Source organism: Cupressus sempervirens, chromosome 11 (genome assembly GCF_028749045.1).
Source record: "Cupressus sempervirens isolate cs-2001-9-10 chromosome 11, ASM2874904v1, whole genome shotgun sequence".
Taxonomy (NCBI): Eukaryota; Viridiplantae; Streptophyta; class Pinopsida; order Cupressales; family Cupressaceae; genus Cupressus; species Cupressus sempervirens.
Window position 1 is genome coordinate 429138748 of NC_143128.1, and position 27031 is coordinate 429165778.

A 27031-nucleotide genomic window follows, 5' to 3' on the forward strand; every position below is an offset into this window, starting at 1 on the left:
CTAGGTCCATGGATTCATGTTTTTGGGTAGAGGCAGTCAATTGTGCCAATTACATTTAGAATTAGATGCCTCACAAAGCACTTCGACATATGACTCCTAAGGATGCTAGGTCCCATGTCAAGCCTGATGTATCATCATTTAGAGTTTTTATGAGTATAACATATGCCTTTGTACCTGATGCTTAGAGGAAAGCAATGGAATGGAAGAGCCAACCTTTGATTTTTGTTGGCTATTGTGAGGATGTAAAGGCTTATAGGTTATTTGATCCTAATTCCAAAGAGGTCCTATTTTGATGGGATATCCAGTTTGATGAGAGCCCTCATACAATTCATTCCTCACCTCTAATGCCTCCTACAGCTCCCACTCCTCCCTCTTCATTTCCAAATTATTCCATAGATGATGAGGATGATGATCATGGTGATCCCCATTTACCTTTACCATAGGATCCTCCCTAGATGCCTAAATGGGCTCGAACTATAGTTGAGGCTACATGATCTCTAGCTGGTGACCCATCCACCTCCTGTCACACCCATTCTCACACTGTGGGTTCCAATCTTCTCAATCATGCTATTAGTGTTGATCCTTAGACATTTGTAGAAGCGATAGGACATTCTAAATGGGATAGTGCAATGGAGGAGGAATATTCTTCTTTGATGAAGAATCACACATGGGATCTTTGTCCTCTTCCCAAGGGGAGAAAGCTAGTGTGATGTAAGTGGATTTATAGTACTAGTTATGCTGCTGATGATTCTATTGATAAGCATAAGGCTCATCTTGTTGCGAATGGTTTTTTGCAAGTTGAGGGTGTTGATTAATCTGAGACTTTTTCCCCTATCACCAAGATGAATTCTATTTGCCTTGTCTTATCCCTTGTAGCTTCATAGGGATGGCTAGTTTATTAGATGGATGTGAAAAGTGCCTTCCTACATAGTGATTCATTGAGGAGATTTATATGGAGTAGCCTCTAGGTTTTGTGTAGGATCCTACCTTGGTTTACAAGCTTCAACATTCATTATATGGTCTCAAACAAACCCCTTGAGCTTGGTATGAGGAGATGGACTCCTTTCTGCTATCTACAGGCTTCACTCGCTACCATTCTGATCCCATAGTGTACATACAGTGTCTTGGTGATGAGATTTTGATTCTTGTTTTGTATGTTGATGATCTTATCCTAACAAGTAGCTCATCATCCATACTCTAGGATGTAAAGCATGCACTGATGGGCCAGTTTGAGATGACTGATCTTGGTTTGCTACACTATTTTCTTGGTCTTCAGATTGATCAGTCTCCTACTGGGATTTTTGTGTATCAGTAGAAGTATGCTCTTGACATGCTTCATCATTTTCACATGGTTGATTGTAAGCCTTCTCCTACACCATTTTAGTCAAGTGTCACTTTGTCTACCTCTTTCTCTTCACCTTCAGTGGATGCTACTTTGTATTGATAGTTGGTTGGAAGCTTGTTGTACCTAACACACACTCACCTTGATCTTTCCTTAGCAATTGGCCTTGTCTCTTAGTTTTCTTAGGAACCTCATGAGATTCATTAGCAAGCTTCCAAGCATATTTTGTGCTAAATTCAGGACACACTTATGTATGGAATCCACTATACTATAGGGAATCCACACATTTTTGGCTACACTAACTCAAATTGGGTCAGTGATGTTGATGATCGAAAGTCTACTTCTAGCTTTGTGTTTTGTGTTGGCTCTGGTCCTATCAAATGGTCATGCAATAAGCAACATGCTCAAGCACTTTCATCTATAGAGGCTAAGTACAGGGTCACAGTTCTTGCTAGTCAGGAGGCTTTATGGCTTTGTCAATTGATGACTGAGTTTGGCTTTCCTCTTGATCATCCCACTATTTTGTGGTGTGATAATCAGAGTGCCATCCATATTTCACACAACCTGGTGGAGCATCAACATACCATGCACATTGAGTTGCATATGCATTTCATCCATTAGTTGATCTAGGATGGTGTTATTGCATTGGAGTACATTCCTACTATTGGTTAGGTTGTAGACATCTTCACTAAACCTTTTACATCACTCCGCTATCTTCAGTTGCGATCTATGCTTGGGGTTACGAAAGTTGTCCTTTGGGGGACTAGTTGAGACCTTCCTTCCTTCACTTCATGTTTTTTTTTAGCTTGTTTTTTTTACCTCTTTTTGGAGGAGGGTTTTTCCCATGTGGTTTTCCCTCTTTCTCCATTTTTAGAGGTTGCATTTTCTTGCATTGTACATAGGTACCTAACATGGCCTTGTTGTTGGGACCCATCCTGCATTTCATATTAGTTTTTGTGAGCTTAAGGCATTCCCCTAAGTTACACTTAAGGGGGAGTGTTAGAATAAATATTTATTTATTTATTATTTATTCTATTACTTAAGCTTACTTAGGTAAATGCATGTAGTTAATAGTTGTAGAGATAAGTTGTTGACAACACGAGAGTTTTTTCCCTTCTAGCATGTTCCACCTTTTTGTGGAAAGTGCGCTTAGTTTTCAAACTTATCTTCTACCACCTTCTAAGCTTGTTCTACAAGATTCCTTGAGGCCTTTATAAGTGGTCTCTCTCTCATTGTAAATTCATCCATTCACATAGCAATTCTAATTTCCTATTGTGAAATATTTTCTTGTGCAGTTCTTGCTTCTAGCTCTTGCTCCTTAGGTTTCTCTTCGGCAAGCTATTTGCATTGTAAGTGATCTTGGCACATTTTTGAAGTTGGATTCTCAACTCCTACACATCCCACTTTGCTAGATTGTGATTTCCAATTTCTTCATATTGTACTTGATGGTTGTTATCTTGTCAAACATATACTTGAGCTTACACAAGGATCAACACTTATGTACAACTCCATGTTATTTAAAACGTTGGGATCTCTTTTGGTATGCTCAAAATTCCTTTTATGATCATTGTAAATTAGAAAACCATACAATTCACTTTGATCTACAAATTTTTCCATTCTTATTGAGATGATGTAATAATTAGGAATATCATATTATTACTCAAACATCCTCCATTTCCAATCCATACCTTAGCAATCTAATGATATTAGTTGTGCCCCAAAGTGGGTCTAACTAAAAAAAAATCATTTTTGAACAACTGACACCTTAAATTGATCTTTTGAACACTAGATTCTAACTAGAATCAATCTACATCGTTGCTTCAACTTTTAAAACTCATTTTCACCTCTTTTTGCAAACTACCAACTTCATGCCAAGAGATCCTTTGATTGGCCTTAAAAATTGACCAAAACACCTGAGCACACTCTGAAATCAAGCCTACTAATTCTTTGTTCCACATTTTTACACTCTGCCAAATCTCATGCCATAAAAAATTCAAGGTCAAAAGATATTAACTATTGAAGTCATCTTCTTGAAACTGCTGGCAAGCAAACATGTCAGAAAACAATAAACCATGTTCTACTTTGGCTTCACAAATAGGTCAAATTGACACTTCGGGCAATGAAAACTAGGTCATTAGTTCATTGGCATGAGGAAAATATAAATATGTGATTAGGGCTCATGGAAAATAATAGGAAAAATTTGGCAAGTGGACAAAGTGAGGTACTTGGATTTGCAGAAGTGGGAACAATGGCTGAAAAGTGATTTTCTCAAATAGAATGGACTTGGGAAAGTATGTAGGTGGATTCATCAAGACTTGCAAATTGGCACACTTCAAGAATTTTTAGAGTAGAACATAATGGTACACAATCCATTTGATCTCACCTATCATAGATTTAGAGTTATAACATCCCAAATAGGGGTACCAACCAATTTGCACTTTATGACACTAGTAAAACTTTACAAATTACATTTGGAATCACATTCGAAAACTTATCAAATCAATTTTTCATAAGCTCAAAATTGAAACATAGCAAGTCTCTCACCTCTAGAATGCAATGCAAAAGGAATTTTCTCATTTAGGTCAACTAGGTCAAAGTTACAACTGGTTAAATAGGACCTCCTAAAATTTTGAATAATTTCCATCAACATGGAAATATTAAACAACTGACTTTGAGGGATTCAAAACCACATCAAAACATATCAAAATGACTCAAAACCAAAAATGCAGGTTCTTTGGTATGGATATTAAACACTCCCAAAGTGGTGAGTCATGAAACATAATTGTGAATGACAATTTATCTTCATGGAACAAGTGGATATATTGAATGCAAGGTGTTAGAAACATTAAATAGCTATTAGGCCTCAAATAGAGAGCTGGGTACACATGCATTAAATAAACTTTAAAGGGATTCAAAGCTTGGAATGATGCTCAAATTGGGAAGGTGATTTTGAGTACCAATAGTTACCATTTGTCAATTCTATATTTCCTTCAAGGTTCTGGTAGATCTGATAACAAAGTGTTACAAATTTGCAAAGAGTGGTTTGAGACACATAGATTAGGATTTTAAATAGACAAAAATCCCTAGCTAAGGATTGTTTCTCCAGTGACTGATGTTTTTTTGTTGAAATTTTGACAAAATGATCTACTGAGCATCCTGATCTAGATGAACACATTAAAGTTGATAAAGACACCTCTTGTTAAGGGTACTTTACTCTAGATCTAGCATTTTCAAACTTGAATTTGAATTACAAGTTAATTTTTGAATCATGGGGAACTCATTTTTGTCTCCTATTTCTAGATGTGGTCTCAAAATTTACAATATAGTTATTTATCTTTCTATTTATCTTGATTTTTATCAATACTCTAGTACTTTACCTAGTTATCACATTACATATTGCACCAAAATTGATGAGACTATGGAAATGACCTATTTGAGGCACAATTCAACTAAAACATTACATGTTTGAGATATCCAAGTTGATAATACAATCAAAAGTATCCCATTAAACCCTAGCCTATGTACAATAGTGGCTAGAATTTTCCTCTACCCAACAATCTAGAAATTCAAGTAGATCATAAATAGAAGATATAAGGGACACAATTAGCTTGGCATTGGAAGAGTGTGAAGATTATGTTGAAGCCATATGAAAATGAAAAAATCAAGGGAAAACATGAGAAGACCCCTTTCCATCTTCAAATTCAAAAGACTCTAAAAAGACCCTAAGAATCTTTTTATCACCTCAACATGTCTATGTTCTTAAAAAAAATTGACTTTAAGAGTGTAAAGGTTCTAAATGAAGAATTAATCATTGGACTACCCTCTATAGAGATTAATTTTCAACACCTTGTATTGATCTATTTTTAAAATTTGAAAAAGAAGAAATATTAGTGGAGCCCCATCTATTATATTAATGTTGAATGGATTGAAATAATCATAATCTCAATAAATTCTAGAATCCCTAAAAGATAAAGATCAATTGTAGCTCTAGAGAATGAAGGGATAATTTTATGTTGGAGTTGTGTGGTCATAATGATGCATTTGTTAACCCTAAACTTGAAGCTCCCTCTTACGCTACACATAGCCACTATCAAATCCATTAAAAAATAGTCATTGAAAATTTAGAGGGATAATATTTAAATCTGGAACAACCATATTTCACAACATTACTTGATAAAATAACCTTTAATGAACCCAAAATCATTTAATTCCTAAAGGTATTATCTCAAACCAAGTAGTAGAGGTGGTTATATATGTTTTTTCATTCTTTCTTTCCATGGGTAAATATAGGGGAAGGATGCAGATTTTAGCTCCAAAAACATGTCGATTCACTTCCTATCATTCCTCTACCTAGTTTACTTGTCATTCATGTGCACAAGGAAAATGATAATTCATGAACTCCTTTATGTTTTAAGAAATATATGTTTTGTTTTCTCTTAATTATAAATTTCACTTGAAATAATTAAACTTAAAATAATTTAATTTTTTAAAATGTTTTTAAGATAAATATTTATTTTATTTTAAATTTATTTCTTAACACACATTTGTATGTACTAGTGTCAACACTTAATTAATGAAGATATTTACTTAATAAAGAATATTGTGTGAAAATTGGGGCTTAAAAAATTTAAAGTGTAAATAGAAGAACAATAAATTCTAGAAATGGCATATACCTACTCATAAGAGAGTCATGCCTAACATTAAAATTAGGAGGTGTGGAGCTTTTGTAGCCATCAAATTTTTGTGAAGAATACTTGAGGGTTTTTATAATGATGAGGTGTTAATGAGGGATAGTGGGGGAGGTGAGGGACATAATTATAGCCATATTTTTAAAATGATATTGGTAATGCACTACATGGTTGAAGAATAATGCTCAATCCACCATATTGAAATAAAATTGAATAAGACTACTAGTATTGATGGTATTTCAAAGAGAAGAAGATAAAATACTCCAACCCACCTCTTATGATGCTGAAGTAGATAAAATTATCAACCAAATAATATTATATCAAGGCCATTGTTTGGCATACACTCATAGATAACTAGTATCGATCATTGATTGAACATCCTACGAATCCAACAAATTCATGTGATGAAAATTAAACACCACTTACTTTTCTTTCATGTTTTGATTCCATGTCCTTAGTTTGGGTTAAAGCTAACTTGCTTAATACAATGCTGACTATAGTTTTTCAACATACCATGCATTGAAATAAGACAATATTCACATTAATTATCTCTCTCTCTCTCTCTCTCTATATATATATATATATATATCCCTTCACCATTTGTATGTTCAATTATATGTAATATATTTATTGAGGGAGAGATCATGAGTTTTCATCTAAACTCTAAAAATAATTTATTCTTTACAAATCTCTCATCACACTATGTATAGCATATGTATATCCCTTCACCATTTGTATGTTCAATTATATGTAATATATTTATTGAGGGAGAGATCATGAGTTTTCATCTAAACTCTAAAAATAATTTATTCTTTACAGATCTCTCATCACACTATTATCATGGAGTCAATAGTTTGTTGTTTGAATCTTTTTAATCCTTTGTTTTATTCTATTGGAGAAAAAATATTACTAGTGAAATGGAGCTTTTAAGTCTATGATATTTTAAAATGTTCTTATAAAGAAATAATAATTTATTTAATCACTTTTTTTGGGTGATTGATTATTAGTGACTAACTATTTAGTAGTTTTTGTTTAGGTGAGTAATTATTGGTAACTAACTATTCAGGTATGTATTTAGTAGTTTATTTAGTCACCTTTATTTGGTTGAACTTTTGATTTTACATTATGGCCAAATTAATCACTTATTTAGTCACCTATAGTTGTGAATTGTAAATAAATAGTAGAATGTGATCAGTTTTAGTCATGTGACTTAAAAATTTAGTGGTGTGACTAAAATTTTTAGTCACATAGTCACATATTTTCTACAATTTACTAGTGAAGAAGAGACCCCACTAGTCACATATGATGCGAGGAAAGTTACTAGAGATAAAGTGAAGTCGCTAAAATAAATGAATCAACAACAAATTAATGAGAAAATCAAAGCTACATCTATTATGAACAATAAGTTGGTTAGTGAATCAAAGTAGCAACTATTATAGTTGAATCCTCACCAAATACTAATAAAGAAGAAAAAGAAAAAATCATTAATTTTATATTGGAATCAGTTGAGGAACTTCCAAAAGAATAAACTCCAAAACTAGAGAAAGTGCCACAAATGTCACTGAAGAAAGATACATTTAAACTTAATGTGGAAGAAGTGCAACATAACAAGGAAGAAAAAATGGTAGTAGGTCCAACATCTTCAAGATGTAGAGTGTCAAAAAATAAGGAAGAGAAGAGGAACAAGAAGGTATATGATGAAATTATCATTATCACCCACATCATATTTAAGATCATAGGATGAATGAGAATTCTTTGAAAATGATATAGACACAAATGAAGGAAAGAAGACCCTACATGTCATCATTGTGTAGAAGAATCCAATGATCAAACACATGGATCTAGATGAGATCAAGGAATATAAAAAACTTCTAAAGAGGTGCAAGAATTTTAATTTAGAGAGAAAGAAGAATTAAAGGGTAAGAACATTACCAAGTTACTAGAGACATAATCACATAACTATATTTTTATGCATCATATGATCTAGATACAAATTTAATTAATCAACTGACTACATTAGTTTACAACATCAAGGAAGAACTAGGAAGTGTTGAAGATCTAGTTGAGAAGAAATTGGAAACAAGAAGGATTGAAAAGATGATCAATCTAGTAGAACTCAAAAATTCAGCTCTATAGAAAGTGAAAGATAATTTGATAGAGACCTTCAAGGCCATGGTGCTAATTCTATAGAAGGCATATAATCCAAGTTTACCAACACCAAGCTTAGAAAAAGCTTTACAAAAATCTCAATAGGATCTTCATACATTAAAGAGTATATACAATGTAGTTATTGATTCTATAGCTAACTATCTATCCAAGGCATAGGGAACACTACATTGCATTCATCAAACCAAAAAAGAGTATAGAAAGAGAATTATATGAATGAAAAAAGTACAATGCATACTCTCACCATTAACAGAAATCATACAAGGATAGATCAATGATGCAGAAGCACTAATTGCTAGAACACTAATTAGTACTCTAAATAGAATTGAAAATCTCTTTAATGATATAAGAAGTAAGAGAATTACATTCAAAACTCTTAAGGAATCATGGGAAGCCGATCTTGCCAACAGCCAAAGTTACTACTAAGATGTGTTTAATAATCTATAACACCCTTTGTCCTTGATGACAAAAAGGTGGGAGAATACAATGGGGAAAGAAATAACCAAGGAGGATAAGAAAATAAATAGATGATGAAAGGGGAGACAAAATGAAGGAGAATTTAAAGATGACCATGTTTTTGACCAAAAAGGGGACCTAAATTAAATAGTGAGATAGTTTAAATATGAAAGTAGTACAAACAAGTGAATTCACTTAGAAGGATACTTTGACCCCACAATTCTCATTGTGATAAATATTGTAAAATAGTGTTTTTATTGATTGGAAACCAGTCAAAGAGGAGAAGAAGATGTTAGAAGGTACACTACCATCATTTGAGGGTGGAACTAATACATGCACAAAGCAAGGTAGCATGTGCCACCATTAGAAGATAAACATGAAGGGTAGGTGATCACCAATCCTCTAAAAAGTAAGCCACCAAGGATGTGACTAGAAATGAAGATAAAAAAAGTTGATGTGACAAAAAAAAGGTAAAAGAGGTGGTAGAAAGCAAGGAAAAAGGATACCCATAGGCTCATAAAAGAACTAGCAAGAATACTAGTCTAGAACCTAGCTAATCATCGATCATTTATAAAGTGAGTCACCAAGGATGTGAGTAGACATGAAGAAAAAAAAAGTTGATGTGATAGAAAATAAGGTAGAAGAGGTTGTAACAAGGAAAAAGGCTACACATAGGCTCATAAAAGAACTAGTATGACTACTAGTTTAGACCCTAGGAGTAGGGCTCACATGTTCTTTGTGAACTACATAGACATGTAATTCAAAATTTGAAATCAAGTAGGATTTTAGTTATGTGTATCTATGGCCTGACATTACAAAAGTCCATAAAGACACTTAGACTTCATTTTTGTGATGTTGGTCATAGTAAAGTCAATAGAGAAGAGTGCTCAAGGAGTAAGATAAAAGAGTTAGTGAAGTGATACAATACATAGGTTGTCAAATAAAGAAGAAAATAGGTTAGACTAAAAGGCTCACTTAATAAGAAGAAGAAAAAAGAAGATTAGAACATGTTCAAGGATATGCAATAGAGATCTACAAGGAAAGCTAGTGTTGTCCTTAGATCTAAGATTAGATTTCTTTCTCACCATTGCATACAGTTGTAGCTCTTAACAACAACAGATTCATTTGTGAAAGAGATATCTTGCATCACCCAAAAAAACCTTCCTTTATGTTTCTTGAATAATAATTGTCACAATGCAGAGTTGTCTCCAGAGGCTTGCTACTTAGTAAGTCATTCATATGACCTTGGAATGTCCAGACTTCAAAGATAGAGGTTCCTCTTGGATATATCACCTTGTTAATTGAGGCTCATTTCCATATCATGAATATTTGTGAAGTTATTATGGATTTTTGGTATGAAAGTTTGGTATAAAAACTTTAGGCTCAACTTTAAGGGGCTTAGAGGCTTTGAATGGGATCCAAAATGATGTTGACTAAAGCTTTCCCTAGTGAGGCCCTATAGATAAGATGTCAAGGATTCTAAAATTGCATCTAATAGCTAATAAGATCAATAATTCACAAGTTATGCTCCTCTAAAGTTGGGCCAATAAAAATTCCAAAATAAATTTCATAAATGTATTGGGTTGATTCTATATGTAATTTTAGGGTAGGTCAGCCTCAAGGGTTAGGGTTTGATATCTAGAAACTTCTTGAGTGGTGTAAAACTTCCTATATTAGCAAGACCCATAATTTATCTAGGACAGCTCAAGGTGATAGTTCAAAACTTTGTCTTACAAATTATTGCGATGCAAGTGCCCATGTGGATTTACATATTTTAATTCTAAATTTATAACAATAATAAAAAATCCATATTTTTTTCTTACAAATTACTGTTATTTCTTTGTTTTTGTTATGTGTTTATGGTCTGAAATAAGAGAAAAGTTTTACTAAGTGTGTGGACAAAATGATAGACTATGAGGCAGTTTGCACCAGGAAATGCGATTTGGGTTTCTTGCATAGATAAATTACCAATTGGGAGGCACCTTGCACCAATGTTTCATCCAAACCACAAAAATGCCTCCATGAAGAGAGTGTGGTGTAAGATTTGTAGGTGTTATAGTGGAGGGTTTTAAAGCTCTCTATAGAAAAATGTAAGCATTGAAAGAATAAATGCTTAGAGAGATAAACTTTTTGTAAGAGATGAAAATGAGGATCAAAGAGAAGATGAGAGAAATATTGGTCAAAGAGTAGAAAATGAAGTTCTAAACTGAGAGGAACAAAACTTTGTAGGGCCATTTCCAAGCTTGGAAAATGACCTAAGCTTGAGATTACCATATTTTCAAGAAATCTTAACACTGATAAATTGATCAATTGATTCAAAAAATTAGAGGAATATTTTGATTATGAAGATATTGAAAACCTTGATAGGGTCTAGTTTCTGAATGCCAAATTCAAGGGTAATGAGAAGATTTAGGGGAAGGAGATCCAATTGGAGCAAAATAGAAGAGGACATGATAAAATCACAAGATCAAATAGAATGATAACTAAATTGAAGTGGTGGTTCATTTGCATTTATTATAAGCTTGATTTGCTAAAGAAAATGCAAGGGTTAAAGCAAGTGGGAAGATTTTTTCAAGGATATACATAAGAGTTCTACTGAGTTCTCATTAGAACATGCAATGCAAAAAATGATAAGGAAAAAGTTTCTTGTTATCTTAATGGGTTGAGGCCAACCATTTAGGAGGAGTTATGTCTAGGTTGAATGAGTATTGAGGAGGCATACTAGTTTTCCCTAAGAGTAAACAAAAATTTGAACAAGAAGTTTGATAGAAAGAATAGTGGAAGAGGTCATGGTGGACAATCTTATGGAGGCCAAAATGATGATGAAAAGAATGTGGATGAGGCCAAAAACAACAATCATAACCAAAGGGAAAACAATTCTAATCATTTACATGGTCATAACCATAGAGACCAGAGAGCAAGAGGAAGAGGGAAAGGCTTTGCAAGAGGAGGTTTCTATAGAAAATGTTTTCATTATGGAGAAGAAGGACATAGGGAATTTGAATGTCATTGGTGCCAAAAAAGGATTGATAGGAGAACTTAAGGACACTCCAAAGTTGCACATGTCTATGAAGATGCCATCTCATCACTTCTAAGGATGTTAAAAGAGGGCAAGTCCTAGTTAACAAAATGCTCTTAGTGAGTAGTGAGAATGAACCTAAATAAAAGAGGAGTTTGTTTCACACAAGGTGCAAATGTGAAGATAAGTATTGTGATGTGATCATTGATATTAGAAATTCTAACAATCTAGTGTCAAAAAAGATGGTCACAAAGTTAAAACTCTAGAAGTAGAAACATTTTCCTCCATACTATATTGCCCGAGTGCAAGATGACCATAAAATCATAGTCAATGAGAAATTCATAGTGAAGTTCAAGATAGGAAGCTACCAGGATGATGTAATCTCTGATATCATGCCTATGGACATATGTCATATATTGCTAGCAAGACTATGGTAGTTTTATAGGTATATTGTACATTATGGGTATCTAAAAACTTACACTCATACAAAGGATGGAATGAAAAATAAATTGAAGTCATTGATGGACATAGATGAGAAGGTATTTAGTGTTGCTAAAGTATATTTTGTTGATGGAAAGAAGTACCTAGAGTGTATGAGGTATGAGAATATCTATTTTGTTATAATTCCAAAAGATGATAAAGAAGTAGAAGAGGTGGCTACAAAAGTTGAAAATATATTGAAAGAGTTTCCAAATATTAAATCTCCTAATGTACTTGATGGATTACCACTAGTGAGATATATTAGTCACCATATGAACTTGATTCCAGAAGCTAGTTTTCCAAACAAGATAGTGTACACTCAATTTGTGTCACACTCTAAACCCTTCTATCCAAGTGATTCCATGAGTTTAGAATGCTTGGATACTGGATTAGAGCTCCCTATCCATGAAGTGTAAGAGAGTATGATTCAAATATGAACTCTCAATTGAGCATTAGAGATACTCTTCTTACTAGTTAACCATGCAATGGGAGGTTCCAAAGATGAGATGCAATAATGCAAATGTCCACAAGGAGTTCCTCAAGGATGCAATGCAAATATGAAGTAAGCTAAGATGAAATACAAAATGTAGCTATGTTAAACAAGATGAGAGTGTTACAAGATCCAAGCTAATTACTAAGTGATTTAAGCTATTGCAAAGAAACTAAACTAACATGCAACTATACTAAAATTCCATATGATCTTTAGCTAGTATGCGATGGATGAGAGAATGAGACAAGGGATGAGAAGTTCTTCATAAAGCTCCAAAGAAACCTATTAGAAAACCTATAGCATAAAAATATTCAAAAGATGGATGGATCCTTTGATAAGGGAAGAACTCTCTCTTTTAAAGTCGTACAGATAGTAGAGATCAAGGTCAAGATGGTGGAAGATCAAGGGTTGAGTTTGAAAATAGGTATGATCCATGTGCACACACAAGTCAACCAATAAAATAGAAGTTGACTTCCCATATAAGAAAAAAGTCACAAAGCCTTTTCTTTTAATTTGTAAAATATGGACTTTATGTGTGCGCATTGAGTGGGTTAGAAGAAAGAGGGACTTTTATTTAATTAAAATGGGACATGTTTTTTTAATCAAATAATATACTTAGGATAGCATAGTCGAACTATAGGTTATAATCAAATTAATTTGATTATTAACAATTTGGTCTAGGTAAATGAGTAATTAAATTAGCCAAAATGTCGAGGAGGGGGCTAATAGTCTAGATGACCATTTTAGGTGATTAAATTTACCCCTCTTTGACTAATGTGTGATCAATCTAGGAACACATTATGTCAAAGAAAATAGAAGCCGAGTAGGTAACAATAGATAGAGATAATTGATTTTGAAGAACAAAATGCAGAAATAGATAACAAATTATAAATGTATAGTCTAATAGTGTAAGCACTCAAGAAGAATGTTAGCACCAAGAAAAGAAGATAGATCAATAGAAAATGAAAATATTAGACATATGCTCCTAAGAAATAGATAGCTGTAGCAAGCAATGATAAAGTATTTCTACCCCCTCAAGATCAAAATTGAAATGAGATAAGGGAAATGCAAAAACAAGCTAGATATGAGTAAATGGAGATATTGTAGTGTCCAAGATGATAGATATATGATTAGAACCAAAGAGTGACCATACATGAATGATAGAATGCCCCAATTTGACTAGAGTTGACCACAAAGGATAAAGCATGAAAATATCTAGGTTAAACTTCTATGGGAAGTCAACTTCTATTTCATTGGTTGACTTATGTGCACACATGGATCATTCCTATTTTCAAACTCCACCCTTGATCTTCCACCATCTTCACCTTGATCTCTACCATCCATACAACTTTAAAAGATAGAGTGCTTCCCTTGTCAAAGGATCCATCTACCTTTTGAATATTGTTATGCTCAAGTTTTCTAACAAGTTTCTATGGAGCTTTGTGGAGAACTTCTCATCCCTTGTCTCATTCTCTCATCCATCACATACTATCTTAAGATCATATGGAATTTTATTATAGTTTCATGCTAGTTTAATGTCTTTGAAATAGCTTAAATAACTTAGTAATTAACTTGGATCTTGTAACACTCTCATCTTGTTTAACATAGCTGCATTTTGCATTTCATCTTAGCTTACTTCATATTTGCATTCCATCCTTGAGGAACTCCTTGTGGGCATTTGCATTCTTCCATCTCATCTTTCAAACATCCTATTGCATGGTTTAATAGAAAGAAGATTATCTCTAAGGGTCAGCTTAGAGCCTTCATATTTGAATCATACTCTCTTGCACTCCATGGATAGGGAGCTCTAAGCTAGTATCCAAGCATTCTGAACACATGGAATCACCTAGATAGAAGGGTTTAGAGTGTGACACAAATAAAGTGTACACTAGGAGATAGCTACCCAATTCCTAAGTTGGTTTTAGGGTTTTTTGGAGAAAATTGAAGAATGGAAGAAAAATAGGGTCATTAGATCTAATAGACAATAGGCCTATTTAGCCTATGTGAAGTATTTGGAACTTCTTGGTGTTTTTTTGTGACTAGAAGGTTAAAGTGAGGTCAAGAAGGCTATGGGGAGTATATATGCATGGTCAATAGACTCTAGGGTAGTGGAAGGTTAAGATCCTAAGTAGATGTTAGGTTTATAGAAGGAGGACTAGTTGGACTAGTGCCTTAGAAGGGAGTTGAGTTTATATCAAATGAACTATACCTAGGAGGCAAGTTGGTAGAGAAGCCTTGGATGATTGTATTGGTGATAAGGACAAGAACAAGAATCTTAGGAAGATTCAAGATTGGATGTTAACTAAAGGTTAATTAGTTGGAACCTTAAGCCCTTTGCATTAGAATGTTTCCTAGGACATTTGACAAATAGAAGATAATTTCCACAGCAATTCAAATTGTGATATTGCTATCAAGATTTAGTTGTCATGTAGCTTTTGAGTCAGACTCATTGACCTATATTTCATGAGTAGTGATTCAAAATGAATCCATCTCTCATGAGAATAAATGGAACACTTAACACTCATTGGATCTAGGTGATGCTCATAGAGTTGAAGCACCAAAACTTCATGAGAGGTCACTCATCCCAATACTATTCTAGCTAGAGTGCACTTAACTATTAAGTTTCCTCCATGGTAGACTCTAGGGTAGTGGAAGGTTAAATCCAAAGTAGAGGTTAGGGTAGTGGAAGGTTAAGATCCTAAGTAGAGGTTAGGTTTATAGAAGGAGGACTAGTTGGACTAGTGCCTTAGAAGGGAGTTGAGTCTATATCAAATCAACTATACCTAGGAGGCAAGTTGGTAGAGAAGCCTTGGAGGATTGTATTGGTGATAAGGACAAGAAAAAGAATCTTAGGAAGATTCAAGATTGGATGTTAACTAAAGGTTAATTAGTTGGAACCTTAAGCCCTTTGCATTAGAATATTTCATAGGACATTTGACAAATAGAAGATAATTTCCACAACAGTTCAAATTGTGATATTGCTATCAAGATTTAATTGTCATGTAGTTTTTGAGTCAGACTCATTGACCCATATTTCATGAGGAATGATTCAAAATGAATCCATCTCTCATGAGAATAAATGGAACACTTAACACTCATTGGATCTAGGTGATGCTCATAGAGGTGAAGCACCAGAACTTCACGAGAGGTCACTCATCCCAATACTATTTTAGCTAGAGTGCACTTAACTATGAAGTGTCCTCCATGGTTAAACCCACTCTGCTTGCAACCCTATTTGCAAAACCTTCACCAATTCCTTGTATGTAATGACTAGTTGAGTTACATCCAGTCACTTTCACCCATTTGCTGCCTCAAACTTCATCTCATCCATGTATCTAAACCCTACATTCATAGAAATGATTGTTAAATCCCAATAGACTCTAGGGTAGTGGAAGGTTAAGATCCTAAGTAGAGGTTAGGTTTATAGAAGGAGGACTAGTTGAACTAGTGCCTTAGAAGGGAGTTGAGTCTATATCAAATCAACTATACCTAGGAGGCAAGTTGGTAGAGAAGCCTTGGAGGATTGTATTGGTGATAAGGACAAGAAAAATAATCTTAGGAAGATTCAAGATTGGACATTAGCTAAAGGTTAATTAGTTGGAACCTTAAGCCCTTTGCATTAGAATGTTTCATAGGACATTTGACAAATAGAAGATAATTTCCACAACAATTCAAATTATGATATTGCTATCAAGATTTAACTGTCATGTAGTTTTTGAGTTAGACTCATTGACCCATATTTCATGAGGAGTGATTCAAAATGAATTCATCTCTCATGAGAATAAATGGAACACTTAACACTCATTGGATCTAGGTGATGCTCATATAGGTGAAGCACCAGAACTTCTCGAGAGGTCACTCATCCCAATACTATTCTAGCTAGAGTTCACTTAACTATGAAGTTTCCTCCATGGTTAAACCCACTCTGCTTGCAACCCTATTTGCAAAACCTTCACCAATTCATTGTATGTAATGACTAGTTGAGTTACATCCAGTCACTTTCACCCATTTGCTGCCTCAAACTGCATCTCATCCATGTATCTAAACCCTACATTCATAGAAATGATTGTTAAATACAATGGATCTAAGCAATGCTAAGTGTCTCATCTCACCTCATATTCATTTCTCTATCATGCCATTCATCTTCATAATGAATATATCATCATGAAAGGAAAACAATCATGACATAAATTGATGTAAGAGCATCCAGAGGTATAAGGGCAATCTTGTGTCACGCAAAAAAAATGTACTTAGACTTAGTTTCTATTTCATGTGTTTTCATTTTTGGATACCCATTTGGGTCAAATAAAGGTTCCAACTCTCACAGTTCCAATATCAGTGTTCTAGGATAAAGTATTTAAGCACCTTGGGATACGTATAAATGCCAAAAAAAGGGAGTATGTAATTGAGCCATAATTTTGGTGAATTAGAAGGTGTAAGTTGGTTGAATGAATGTAATTGTAATTTAGAGCATTCCAAAAAAAGAACCAGGTCAAAAGGCCCCACGATTTGAAAGTTATTGCAATTTTTTGGTTTTTGGAGACCTCCTAAAAATGCTTCAAAGTCAAGCTAGGGGCATTAAATGACCTCAAACAGGGCTAAAAAATGGGGGATGAGAAAAGCTCATCCATAAGACTATAGAGCGCTTCGATAGCTTTCTAAAAATGTAAACAGTTCGTCAATCGGAGCTATGGTTCAAAAGTTATGCCTCACGAAAGTTTGGTTACCATTTCTAGATTCTTCTAATTTTGTGCCGACTTCTAATGCAACTTCTAGAGCCTTCTATTTGGTCGGTGGATGCCAACTAGCACTTTCTAGAATGTATTCCTAATCCTTAACCCTTTGGGGTCTATTTAAGGACATCTCTGGCATTGTAAAAGGTAGTTAGGAGTGGAGTTTGAGAGAAGGTACTGGGAGAAGAATTTATCTCCAGATTTATACTATTGTAAGCCCATAGGGCATGTTTTGGAGTTTGTTTCTCTGCACTAAGTGTACTATCATATTTTTATAGTTAATAAAATTTTCCCTTTCCTGTTGTGTCCATTCTATGGTTGGGTCATGTCCCCATCATAAATGCTTTGTTACTAGTATGTTTTTTTCTTGTACAACATTCTATCTTTTATAGGTACACAAATATAACTTTAGGCTCCAATGAGGGTTATTGAGTTCAATGTCCCTATAAAAGATAGGTCCTATGGAGATGATCAGAACAAGTTCAACAAAATTATTAAAGGAACATATCAATTTATGAAACATTTTACTCTTATAATAGAAGTGTGCTACAATAGACTCAATTTTTGAAAAGATAAACAATAAAGGGATGAGTCTTTCTTGGTTCAACTACACACAAAAGACTTCAAAGTTGATGTTTATTACATTCAAGTTACATTCAAGTAAAAGAGCATGGTATATAAAGAAAAAAGTATGCAAGTGAAACCAAAATATTGAATCTATTGTAAATCATTGTATGACAGCTGGAAGTATTAAACAAGTGTAATGATCTACATCATAAGTGTTAGAGGCAAGTATGAATGTAAAACCTACAACGCAAGCAGAATGATGTGTGGTAAGCAACAAGAAAAGTGATATAAATGATTTTTCAAGTACATGGCATTAATAAGAGCAATAGGTGACTAAAGGTAAGCTCAAGATATAAATGAAATATCATGTGCAAGTTTCATAAGAAAAGTTCTACTTTAGATATGAGATAGAGAGTTTTAGATCCTTTGAGAGGAGTATGTCTATGAACATGACAACAACCATTATCAAAAAATGTGTTTTAGGAAACAATGAAAGTTACAATTAAGGATGAGTGTTTATGTAAAAATCTATATCTTTTACATAGATGGAATATTTTTCACCTGGTGAAACATGGACAAGGGTTCCATAATGTATAGTAATTGATAGAAAAGATGGGAATAGGTTGATAATGACAATCATCTAAAAAATTGAAAATGGCATTTCATCCAAGGTTCAGCTAATTGTGACACTCTAAGCTAAAGACCATGCAAACAATAGTAGGGGTTTATGGTGGAGTTAAGTATATTGATAATAAAATACCTCCCTTGATGATAGATAATAGTTGTGGAAGGAATACTAAGCATCCACTAATATCAATCACAAGATATCCACCTGTTATGGCCATGGAATGGTGTCGAGAACACATGGGAGTACTTCTACATGAAAAAAGAAGAAGCATCAATGAATATCAATCCATGAGTAAAATAAAAGCAAAGTTTCAGCTGTATCTTTAAATGGAAAGTCAAGAAAATGAATCTATGAGCCTATCTTTTGTTCAATATCATGAAAAAAAAAGAAAGCCATTTGGGGTTCAAAGTCTGATACAAAAGAGAGCATTTATATGGTAGAAAAGAAGAAAAATTCAATCATGGCATGAAGAATGAAACCCTTATCAGAAAGTTCCTAAGAAAAATAGAATACCCAAATGCAATATCACAAAGAGCAATTGTCAAAATTAAGAGCAAGTCACAAAAAGAGAAGTTGTTGGAGGAGATATGAGAAACCTATGCAAGGAAAAAATGGTTCCAAAAAATACCCTTAAATCCATAATAAAGTATGAGAACCTCAAAATGAAGAATCACATTAATATTATACTCTATCAAAAGAAATGAAAATCTCTATCTAGGTCATGGCATTAGCATCAAAAGAAATAAAAAGAAATGGAAAATCACATGTATGCAAGCCATAACTTGTTCTAGATAGAAATTCATCCATAGTAGGCAAAAAGAACTTCAAAATGGCTTCTAAAAATAAAGGAAAATACCTTCAAAGTAGTACAACTTATGCCATAAGAGCTTTCCCTTCATGGTGGCCAAGCAACACTTACAACATACCTTACGGCCACAGTTTGTAGAAAAAGAAAACACTCAAAAATCATGCCCAAAAATTTCACAAACACCTCATCCTTGGCGGCTTAGAACAAAAAAATAATAGTGGAAAAGAGAAATGGCTGTCACAAATGCCAACTAAACTCCAAATCTATCCAAGAAATGAATACTAGAGAAGTATATAGAGAATTCCATGAAACTATATGCACTAGCTACATATATATTCAAAGTTCAAAACCCTACAAATACCTCTTGTCTCTCAATTTCAAGAGCATTCAATGTACAAAATGAATTCTTGGGTTTAAATTCAACACCATATATGCTTTTAAACTAAAACATAATATATTTGGAGTCTGATGCATTTTTTATGGTTTTTTTATTTTTTCCTACTGTGAACTTGATGAGGTGTTTAAGTTTGAAATTTTAGAAACATTTTATTTGCATATGGTCTATAGTTTAAAACAATATATATAAAGTGGTATGTTATAAACCATTTAATATGTTTTTTATTTTCAAAAAATGCAAATGGAGAGAATTTAAGCATATTCTTATGGAATTTGACATGTGTCATAATACTTAGTGTTGAGAGTCATAGAGATATTATGAGGAGACTTAGTGTTGTAAATCAATTGGAGTTAGAAGAAGTAATTCTAGGGGTCAGTTTGGAGTTCTTTATGGCTAGTTTGAGTAGTAATTGGATAGTTTAGCATGAGTCATTGGTTTCTTAATAACTTAGTGGCAATTATATAGTAGTTAGTCATCATTTTTGGTGATTATGACTCCTATTTTAGAGGTTCCTTTCATAGATTTGACCCCAAGGGGTTTTTACTCAATTTCTTATTGTTTTAGGTAGTCTGATTAGGTAGAGGAGAATTTGGTGACATTTCTTTGGTCCTAAGTCTAATTCTAATAATTTTTTTGTAACTCATTTTGAATTCTAAATATATAGACTAAATTATTTGTGAATTTTTTTCCAAAAAGTTGGCCTTCTTTCTTTCTGTTACTTTGTGTGAATTTTGAATTGATGAAATAGGAAAAAGGATTTTAGGATTCCTTAATATTTTGTCTTATATTTCACCTAGTTGCAGGGTGTACTTTGTTTGTAGGTTATAGTTTGTGTCTTCAATTTTGAGATGTTATGAGAATATCTTTCTTTTCCTTAGCTCTCAATAATCAGACCTTACTCTGACATAGTTATGCAAACCTGTATAGGACTAAAGTGTTTTGTAAACCAAGGAAAATATTAACAACAACCATTAGTTGTTTCCTCAATATTCACAAGTTTTGGTGTATTGCCTATTAGTTTAGTTTCAACTTTAGGTATTTATTTTTGCATTTCTTCCCCTTTTCCACTCAAGTTTATTTGTTTCAATATTCAAAACTTAGATAATTATCACAACCTAGAGATTCACTCAATTTAATAGGGAAAGCCCACTTCCTATGAGTGATTCAATGTTACCTAAAATTTTCAATTCATTTCAGTGAGTTTGTAGGGTGCAAATTTCATGCTTTAATATTTTGGCATGCCCAATGGGACATGAAGTCAAAATTTTTAGAAGTTTTTGTCATTTTGATGTGGTATAGCTAGTTTATAGCTTTTAATAAGTTGAGTTTTAGCATATTTGGTGACTCCATTGGTAAAGGAAGGTGACCAATGGAAAAGTTTATATTAAAAAGGTACAAACCAGAAGTTCAAAGTCTTTTGAGTATTTGTAGTTATCATCACCCAAGAGGAAAGGAAGGACTCTTGAGTGAACTCCTTGAAAAAGAGAGTTCAAACAACTCCTCCAAGAGTATATGTTAGAAGAAGAAGATCATTGCATAGTAAATGTCATGTGAGACATTCAACATCACCAACTATCAAAGAAGAGCCACTATATGTTGTTTCTAGGAATTTCAACTTCTCAAGCAATACAAGTACTTTTTCATCACTTTCAAATATTGTATCAGCAAGCACAAAGTTGGTGTCAAAAAACATATCAAAATAGTCTCATAATATGGCCATACCAACAACTTTTTCTTTTGTAGCTACTACCTATTTGACCTACCAGTGCAAACAAAAAGAGCTATACTACTAGAAATGACTAATTATCTAAGTGTTTACATTCAAAGCATAACATTATGCAAACATTTGATCATTTATGTCTGTAAATTGCATTTTATGATGAAAAATAGAACAATATCTCATAAAGTAAAACAAGTGTCATAATTTTTTTTGAAAATGTAATTCTATTCACATCAAATATCTAGAATGTTTCACACAAGTCATGAAACTAACCAATCAAAGAAATAAACCAAACCTTGACTTTGAATAAATATAAAAAAGAAAAAAGAAAAAGTAAGAAGGGTCATGGGTGCTAACCTTGTCCTATAATGACTGATCATGTTGCCACTTTGTTCATGCACATTCCCCTATTGGCCCCCTATCCATGCTCCTTCTCCAAGTCTTGCAATTGCAAAAAATGAGTTAGATCTAAAGGATATAAGAAATGGCTATGTATCTACATCCAAAATCCTAAGCTATACTTCATTTTTCTAACTAGTTGTGTCATATGTAGGAAAAGATCAATGTCACATAGATGTAATATGTGGCTCCCACAAGGGTTTGAGCCCAATGTACCATTTATTAACATGTTTATATCAACCACATAAAGAAAGATCACAATATCAAAGGGACATATGTCTATTTTCACATGAAACCTTTTATTATCACATTGCTAATCACAAAGAAAGATAAATAAGAAAAAATAATTGTTTAAGGGACAACTATCTCTTATAGTTGATCAGTAATCATAGATGCAGTATGTAAAAATGGTCAACAAGAAAAATGAGAAATTTTATAGGAAGAGTTGTAGGAGAAATGAATTTTCAACTAAAAATTCATTTTAAGAAATGGATGTTTCAACTAAAAATATTAAATAAGTGTAATGATATATATTAAAAGTTGCAGGGTGGAAGATATGAAGGAAAAAGTTACAATATGAATAGACAAATGTATGTTCAGAAGTGATAAAACATTGAGACAAGAAAGTGTGAGATAAAGAACAACAACAACAAAGATAACTTCATGCTATAAAACTTGTGTGTGTTTAGTTTAACTTTTAATTTAAAGTCATTGTACAACTTGATTTTTGAGTTTTTCTTGCTTTACTCTAGGTTTCAAGTCCTTGTAAAACCTAGTTTGTTCCTAATGCTAATATTTTGCTTTTGTTAAAGGGTTTTGTGTCCCTTCAAAACTTATTTTTACCTTAATCTAAAATGTCATGCTATAAAAAGGACTTCTAATAAAATTTTAGTGAAGGAATTAAAGTTTTATCAATTGATAATACTACAAAAAAAATTGAAACATGGAGCTTTGTAAGGCAATGAACATGGAGAAGAAGAACATATTAGAAGAATGCAATTTTATTTTAGCTATCGTGGAAAGTGTGTCTTGTTAGCCTGAAAGTAGTAGATGCAAATGTGATAACAAATAAAATAGTTAATTGATTGATTACAAGTGAAATTTGGTATTTAATAAGTGGCTGGAACATAAAGAGAATGTGCTTTCAAATAGAAGAGAAATTTGAAAGGTATTTTCAGTATTATCCTAGAAAGAATTTCCTTTAGTAAGGGTGAATTTCAAAAAGATCAGATCTCAACTCCAAGGAACCATAAAAAATTGAAGCATCCATAAAATAGAAGATATAAGCTTCTTGCTTAAGAATTAATGGAAAAATCCAATTCAATAACAAATATTTTCATGAGTGCACTCCATACAAATACATTAGAATTTCAAGGAGTAGCAAGAAATTTTATCAAATAGGAGGAATCTAGAAAATGACAAGGGTTTTATTTTTTATAAAAAACTCAGAGATCTTCATAATAGTTGTAGCCATGAGCCTTCAAGGCATGTACACAAAAAATAAATAATATAATGGTACCAATAGATAGAAATAGTGAGAGAGTATCCAATTATGTGAAAAGCTCCAAGAAAATCCAACAAAGATTCATGTTTTAAAAACCCAGCAAACTGAAACCCTTCAACAAATGTTTTCATACCAAAATCATCTACAATTGGGAGTAACAACAAAAGATACTCGAAAGAATCCCCTTTATGTATATAAATAATGGAAATATTTTGCATTTCTACTATAAGGAACAGTTAGAGACAAAAGAGTAAAACCCTCTACTATGGTTATGAGTGATTGTTTGTGCAAATTATCCAAGTTTGTGGCTATATAAAAGAAAAAGAAAGTGATAGCCATGTAATAGTGAAATGGGAAGGAAAAATTTTAGCTACAGTATGAAGAAAATCACAAAGAAAATATATAACAACTTAACACACAGACCAAGTTTCGAGATATAATAGATGAAAAGGAACCTGTTAACTCTAGAAATTGCACCCTATCTCAAGTATCAAAATACTAGAGATTTCTAGAGAACATGGGATCACTCCAAGGTGTCGATGACATATAACAAGATTGAACCTCTGAATTCTAGGTTGATTCCTATAAGTTTTAATAGTGAATCACTTCAAAAATGAAAGATCAACTAAATTTGGAAGAAAAAGTGATAAGAATGACTGATAATTAAGAAATACAAAGATAGAAATGGTGATACACCAGAAGAATTTTCAAGTGAAAATAGTATTTCCTCAAATGCAAGTTGAACCTTTAGTAATTTATGAAATAATACAATCTCTGACACATTGATCTGCACATAAGTATTTCAAAAGAAGGCCTAGTATTGGAAGGTATTAAAAAAACTTAATCACATTTAACACATGCCAAAACTAGTATGACTTTTGACTTGTAAAGAACAATAACAAACATGAAAAGATGCTTAATAAGAAAAATCTTAAAGGTTTCAGAAAAATAGTATAAGGGATATCAACCATTAATTTGCATACAAATTACATCACACCAAAGATAGATACCAAATGCTCAATATAGCCAAGGTTCTAAAAATATATTTCCAATCTGAAACAATATTGAAGACACAATGAGTAGAAATCAAAGGTCTCTCCTCAATATTAAATGCCTTTTCAAGTACAAGTGATAGAATATATCAAAATCCTCCTTCATTACTTAACAAATGAACCTAAAAATGAGGAGCCACCTTGGGTCAAAATCATGAAAAGAACCTCTACAATATGTAGTGCCTACCCTCATTCACATCTTTTCTAGACATTCTTATTATCTTTAGACTATGATAGACTAGTTTTATGTTGATGGATTAGTGGTATTGTTTTGACACTATCAGACATTATGTTATGGATTCAGTGGTTATATGATGAGATCATTTAAATTTTACATTTCATGCATACATGATGATCATTATACTATTTTCAGTTATTATTGATGATTAGACGGATGGTTTATTATCTTATGTGTTTTATTATGGATACTTACCCCATACTTGCATGTGTATGGTGTGCGTGTTTTCTTATTGTATGGCGTTTCTGATGTGGTTAAGGAAGGGAGTCGTAGTCACCTGCTTAGTCGGGATCTACACGATGCACCACTTCCTACCATTGTCTATTTAGCTTAGCATTATATATATTGTATGTACATGCATGGTTTTTTTGCAGGTTGCAGGTACCGGGTATCGACTTCTCTGAATTGCCAGGATGAGCGTACCCTATTATACTATCTCAATGATAAGAGAAGGAAGATAAATTCTCAAGTCCAAATCCCAAACCTTTAAGCCAATTGTCCTAGTGAGGTAGGACAAGTATTTGGATATTTTACCCACCGAATGTGTCGGATGACATGATTCATGATTTTTAACCCTTTAGACTGATTTTGAGTGATTTGCTCTATGATGGGTTTTCATATTTTATCTTGGAGGTCTATGGTGAATTTTTTATTAATTAAGTCTTAATAAATAGATTTAATTAATAAATTAATTATTTGAGAAGATTAATATAAAATATCATGTTATTTGATATTTTAATAAATTAAATGTGAATTATTGAGGAAAATGAATTAAATAAAAAAAAATTAGAAATTAAAATTAATAATAATAATAAAATAATAATAAAGTAATAAATAAATAATAATAATAAAAGTTATAAAGTTAAAATGAAAGTTATAAATATTTAAATAGAAATTATATAAAGAGTGAATTGGAGTTATAAGCTTGCATGGGAATTAACACACTTCTCTATTTCTCATGTGTCAACAACACGGGGGTTAGTGCATCAATTAAGCACATGGTGTCTACAACCCTAAGGCTCATCTTGAAGGTTGGAAAAGACCCATGCTTAGTTGGTGACACCTTTTAGTTGTTTCTAGAAGCATTCTAGATGTTTCCTGAAAGCTCTTTATATTTAGGCATTCCTAGAAGCTTAGTCATAACGTTTGGAGCATTGGACGATTTGAGAATTCTAAAGAAGGGAGCTTGCTCTGCGGGTTTTCTGAGGAAGAGAAATTTAGCATCAGAATCTAGGTAGATTCTTGTATTTTCACTTATGCTATTTTTGCATCATGCATTTCTTGTCTTCTTCATGTCTTCCATATGTCTTCTGAAGAATTTCATAATTTACTGTGCAATCTCAATATGGGTAGATTAATTTATTTGAGAGTTTTTATATGCATGGATCTAAAAAAAAAAAAAAAAACACGGGTCTAGGGTTGAAATTTATAGTCAAACCCATTAGATTAATTATTGGAAATTTTTGGAGATTAAAGGTCTATGGAGGAATTCTGAAAATTGAAGTTTGTATTCATATATTGTCAATTTGTTTATACATATATACATACATACAAACATATATATATATATATATATATATGTTCATATGCTATGATATTTTAATTTTGTATATATTTATATATATATATATACATATACCTTTATATAGATATATATATATATATGTATATATATATATATATACATACATATGTATATAATATATATATGTTGTAAAAAAAATGGGATAACATACCCGTGGGCGGAAATGTTTTAATAAACATTTTTCACAAATGAAAATCGCATAGTGATTGTTAAAAAAAAAACATTTTTAAGCATTGAGTCGGGGTGGGACGAGACTCGCACCCCACTGCAGACGCAGCGTACCCTGTCTTAGGTACTGTGATAGCAATGGTCCACAGTACCACTGACGCCGTAGGCCCTGCAACCACAGGGTCCTACGTACCGGTGATTATATTAATAATGTGTGTGTTGTTTTTTTTTTAAAACGTTTGCCATTTTCGATTTGGCATTAATCGAATTTGATTAAATTGATTTTGTTAAATGATAAATAATTTATATATTCATATATGTATTTATATGTATATATATATTATTTTATAATTATGAATTTGTTAATTGGTATATATTAAGGGCTCATGATTAAATTAATTGTTTTATTAAAAATGGATTTGGAAGGGGGACGTTTGGATTGAAATTATAATTAAAGAATGGATTTCTATTCATATATAAATGTTCCTTCAAATTCATTCTTCAGACTTGGAAATTTAAACTGAGATCTCTACATTTAAATTCAAGTTGTAAAACCAAAACATGTGTTTGCATTGTGTATTCTTTATGCTA

The 27031-nt window shown here is 32.7% G+C and overlaps 1 pseudogene; it reads right to left on the minus strand.

Moving 5' to 3' along the window:
• LOC149530266 (scarecrow-like protein 1) overlaps positions 1-26686 on the minus strand; it is a 53115-nt pseudogene extending 26429 nt beyond the window's left edge.
• Positions 26687-27031: the final 345 nt, after the last annotated feature.